This window comes from Chionomys nivalis, chromosome X (assembly GCF_950005125.1).
Source record: "Chionomys nivalis chromosome X, mChiNiv1.1, whole genome shotgun sequence".
In the NCBI taxonomy this organism is placed as follows: Eukaryota; Metazoa; Chordata; class Mammalia; order Rodentia; family Cricetidae; genus Chionomys; species Chionomys nivalis.
Window position 1 is genome coordinate 109,403,447 of NC_080112.1, and position 5,742 is coordinate 109,409,188.

Sequence of the window (5,742 nt, forward strand, 5' to 3'; positions counted from 1 at the left end):
AATGCTGGGGTTGTAAGTATGCGCTAGCAAACCTGGTTTAAATATTTTTATATTTGTGAATAGATAACAAATAGCTTAGATTTAATCTCTTATTTCTCAAAAATACCTCACTCCCAAAACTTTAAAGCCTCCTTTCCTGAAAAATCAATGGAAATAAGTTTGATTCTGCGGGTATAGAAAAATTAATAAAATAACAGGCATACTATTCAAATAGTCATGGACGTTAGCATATCTTTTCCTGTACCTATACCTTGTAGGTGTGTTTTTCTCTCTCTCATCTCTTTCCATACCCCCTTCACAGAAATAAGATAATGATTATTTTCCTTTTAGATTGCTCACTAGAAATTGTTGCTCCTTTTTCTAGACTATTAAAAATTCAATATATTAAACAAGTTTTTTTCCCCCCACTGGAAAAGTCATTCTTGAGATCCTATCAATTTGACAAATGCTTCCAACATTAAGCTCCTTCCTCCTTGGCAATGTGGTATTTCTTGTACAGTACCATATATACTTTCTTATCCTCCATAGTCTGTAAATGATCATGGCCAAACTTGGAGGTGGTGTCAATAAATTTCAGGTCAGTCTTCTCCAGAGCTGAAGAAATTGAACACCCTTTTTGGTCCCTACCACACAGCCTTTAGGCTTCACAAAGTCATTGATAACCTCACCATAATGGACAAAGTTACCCAGTGGTTTGATGCTCTTGTCAGATGGGTAATAGTCAGTAGATGAATTGTTTCTGATCAGCTTACCATCTTTAACCAATCTTATGAATCTAATTTATCTCTGTGCAATGATAGCAGCCTTTCTGCCCAGCTGGATCCACAGAGAAGGCCACATAGGCAGGGTGCTAGGCTCCAATACAGGTAGCATTGTACAGCCCTTAATGGGTCTTGCAGGGTACTTTTTTTGGACATCAATGACTAGACACCTCCTTTTGCCTTTGCCTCCAATGACATCAACCATCTCATCCTGTCCAAACACCTGGTTCACAGGAACCTTCTGTGCCAGCCTCTCTAGGGCCCATTCTCAGCCTTCTGAGAACGCGCAGTTATGTAGATGACTTAAGAATACTTTGTCATGCTGTTGAGGTACTTCTCCAGCTGTTTCTTGCCCATGTCGTCCTGCCATTTCTTACAGTATTTGGCGAAGGCCTTCTTAAGTTTGTGCCAGTTTTGTAGAAACACCTTTTACGCTTGTCATTGGTTTGCTCAGCAAATACTGTCTTAAAGGTCTGGAGGCCTTGTGGGGTTTATACATACCTACCACAATGCCCATAACTACCATGGGTGTTAATTTCAAAATGATTACAGTTTCTTCGACTTCTTTCTTGTTCACCTTGGATCTTGGATTGTCAACTTCTAGGATGCTGTGGGTCATGCGAGTCTTGTAGCCTAGAAAGGCTGGGAGGTGAGCAGACTTGGAAGGGTCATCCTTGTGGTAGTTCTTCACTCTCCCATTTTGCTGACTGCTATGCTTCTGAGGCAAGAAGTCCAAAGACCCAGTACTGGGAGCAGAGAATTTCCTGTGAGACATTTAGTTATCATGTGCCACAGATATTGCCAATTTTTAATTTTTTGAAAATATTTTATAACAGGCCAGAGAGATGGTTCAGCAGTTAAGAGCACTGGCTGATCTTCCTGAGATCCTGAGTTCTAGTCCCAGCAAACGCACGATGGCACACAGTCATCTATAGTAGGTTCTGTGGTTATATTTTGTTTGTGACCTAACAAATAAAACTTGCCTGATTATCAGAGTATGGAGCTAGCCACTAGTTAGCAATAAAGGTCAGACAGTGATGGCACACGCCTTTGATTCCAGGACTCTGGTGACAGAAGCAGAGGGATCAGTTCAAGGCTACACTGGAATATACTAGATAGATCCAGTCTTAAAGAGAAACAGAGCTCATGCCAGTACTTGGGAGTCACATGCCTTTAATCCCAACACTAAGGAGATAGAGATAGGAAGGGATATGGCTAGAAAGAGAGAGGACTATAAAGTAGGAAGTAACAAGATCTCACAACATTCAGTCTGAGAACTTGTAAAGACAACATTTTTCCCATTGGCCTCAGCATTCAGAGAGGTAAGCACTCCAGTGCCTGGCTGCTCTGCTTCTCTGATCATTCAGTTTTTATTCCCTAACATCTGACTCTGGGGTTTTATCCAATAAGACTAATTAGGATGGTGATACTGGGATCTAATGTCCTCTTTTGGCATGCAGTCATATATGCAGATAGAACAATCATATTCATAAAATAATAAACTTTTAAAAATATGTCATATATAAATATTATATTTTTATCTTTTCCTTCCTCCCTATCTTCCTTTGCTTGCTTTCTGTGCCTCACCCATTCCATTTCAAATTAATGGCTTCATTTTATTTAATTATTATTGTTACATATATAAACATTTAAATATAACCTGATAAAAACATATATTCACTCTTCTCTGAATCCCAAACATTTCTTCAAACCTTCAATATCTTCTTCCATGTGATCTTAGTTGTTTGTAACGCCCCACAACTACTCATTTCTCAATTTTCTTGTGACACAGTCATTAAATATGTGATGTATAAACTTTCTGAGGAATTCTGACAATAAGATGTGAACACCTATATGTACACCAACATAGCAATAGCCTTTAGCATAGACTGTACTTTGTAAACACCAGCACTTTTGATTTTACAGTAATGGTATTTGAGTCACTCTGTACGTTGAAATCTTTGAAATTAGCATCTTATAAACCTGAGCCATCTGCTTATGGTTTGTGTAGGTCTTGAGGATAAGTTTAATAAAAACAACAGAACAGCAGCAAAAAACAACAGCAACATCATCTGAACCTCTGAAAATCAAACATATGATCTTGGCTTTTATTTACCTTTTATTATTATCTTGACATGAAAGTGAATAAAAAATTTAGGTGCTTAAAAGAATGCTGAGTATATTAGAGAAGCCATAAATATTTGTTTATGTTTCTTTTTCCAAGACAGGGTTTCTTTATGTAGTCATGGCTTTTCTGGAACTAACTCTGTAGACCAGGCTGGCCTCTAATTAACAGAGATCCATCTGTCTATACTTCTTGAGTGCAGAGACTAAAGGTGTGCATCACCACTGCCTGGAACAATCAATTATTTTTATCGTGACAACCAAGCACTTACTTAACATCTTCTTAAAGATTAACATTGGATATTTTTCAGTCTTCCTTGGAAATAACAGAGGAGAATCTTCGGCAGGATAGAAATCTTAAAGAGTTACTTGGGTCATAACTGACAGGATAGGAGGAGTGCTTTGAAATTATTGAATCTGAATGAATTTGTTCTGCTTTTTGTAGAAACTACTGAGTTCAAAATAATGACTGATTCTATCAGATAAGAATGTAGATTACTGATGGCTTCGTAAAATATGCTAACAAAACTATGATATTTTTGGACACCTTTCATAGACTATCAGACACTTGATGTTGGCTCAGCTTGTGTTTTAACATATTACTATGTGATTGACAAAGTTTTATTTTTTAGAAAACTTTTGGGAGGAAGCCAGGGAAATCAAAATATTTAACTCCTTAAATTTTAAAGTCCTGTTTCCTCAAATACATTGAAAATAATGTTGAAACAGTTATAGTAGATAGTATCACTTTTCATGTTCCTGTATCCTTACTTGTTGTTACAAGAACTGAGTAGAAACAAATGAAATATTTTTAAAGGATACATTTTAATATTTCACATTGTTTAATTAAGAAAGTGAATATCACTGATAACATTATTTTCACTGGGTATTTCAGATAGATTTAAAAACTCAATATGATATGGTCTAGAAACTTTTCAAGGCCTACATTTAGGGCAATCTTGATATAATTATGTTTGACCCAAGCTCATTTATTCTTTTTCCTATCAAATATGACCTAGTACTTAATTATCAAAGGCTTATTTAAATGAGACTACATCTACATCTCCAACTTTTCTTCCTGTATTTATCTAACATCGATTTATTAAATATTTAGACTGCTTCATATATATGAACATACACATATATAATATATGTAACCTGGTCCTTATATTTACACTCTGAGTCTATTAATGTTTTAATTAGTTATTAATGTACTAGATAATATAATGTTTGTATTTTTCAACTTTTCATTACTTATCTAAAACTAAAACACGAGATGAATCTAGTTAGCATTTGCTGAATTTAATTTCTTTCAATTTCATCTGAACTAAATGCAAGTCTTTATTGGCTCTGTTGTAGTTTGAATAGGAGCGGCCCCCATAATCTCAAACTTCCTATTAATGCTACCTTTTAACATAGTTCCTCACATTATGGTAACCCTCCACCATAAAATTATTTTGTTGCTATCTTCATAACTGTAATTTTGATCTGTTATGAATTGTATTATAAATATTTTGGGAGATAAAAGTTAGTTAAAGGGGTCATGACCCACAGGTTGGGAAGCACTTACCTGAATGCTTTGGCTTTAGGGTGTGGAACTACTTGAAGGGGATTAGGAGGCATGACCTTGTTGAAGTAGGTGTGGTCTTGATAAAAGAAGTGTGTCACTTCCCACAAAGAGTGGGCTTTGGGGTCTGAAATGTTTAAGCCAGGCCCCGTGTCTCTATCTTCCTGCAACTTTCAGGTCCAGATGCAGAGCTTTCAGCTCCTTCTCCAGGACCATGTCTACCTGCATGCCACCGTGTTTCTCACCTGATGACAAAATGTCTGAACCTGTAAGCAAGCTCTGACTAAATGCTTTTCTTTATAAGAGTTTCTGTCATCATGGTATCCCTTCATAGCAATAGAACACTGACTAAGACAGAGGTGGTATCAGGGACTGGGGTATTGCTGTGATAGGCCTGACCATGTTTCTTGTTGGTAGAATATGGAGTTTTAGGGTATTGGATTAGGTAAGCAGTTGAACATTTTACGTAGGGCCTAATGGGCCATCCTAGTAGGAGCAGGAAAGACAGTGGTAGAGGGTGATTTGAACTATAATAGCCTTGCTTCAAGAAGTTTCTGGAGAGAAGAACTTTAGTATGTGGTCTAGAGACTATTCTTGTGGTATTTTTGGAGAAGAATATGGCTGCTTTTTGCCCCTGTCCAAAAAGTCTTCCTGAGGCTAAATTGAAGAGTTTTGGATAAATGGCATTGGCAGAGGAGGTTTCAAAACAGCCTAATATTGACTGTCATATTGTTATTAGTAGCCAGTCATACACAGTTCTGTAATAAAAAGGACCAACCTGAACAAGCAAAGGTGTAAAATGTAGAGTTTGAGGAGAAAAGAGATACCAGTAAGAATAATGGTGCTAGTCTTTTGATCAAGGAAATAAGCAGATTAAAGAAATTCCTGATGCTAAATGGAGATGGTGATCTTAGGGCAAGATCCCACCCAGCTAAGCTTATAATTTGTGAAAAGGAATTAAAAAAAAAAGCTTAGGGCCAGGCCTGGTATCACACACCTTTAACCCCATTACTAAGAGGCAGGGGCAGATTTCTGAGGTAGAGGCCACCCTAGTCTACACACTGAGTTCTGAGACAGCCAAGCTTAGGCAGTGAAGGTAACCAGTGAAAACAGAAAGCTGGTGAAGATGTAATTGAATAAGAGGGCCATGTTTCAGCTCCAGCAAACAGCAGAATTAGCATGTTCTGTCATGTAGTTTGGGTTTTAGAGTCTAGGATGTAAAAAATCTAGGATTGTGCAATCACTCTCCACAGCTAAGGAAAGCTACTGAGGTCAGATGTGTGTCAGGGG

The 5,742-nt window shown here is 37.2% G+C and overlaps 1 pseudogene; it reads right to left on the reverse strand.

Annotated features, from left to right (window-relative positions):
* Positions 1–457: 457 nt before the first annotated feature.
* Positions 458–1,536, reverse strand: LOC130868164 (60S ribosomal protein L3-like; annotated as a pseudogene).
* Positions 1,537–5,742: the final 4,206 nt, after the last annotated feature.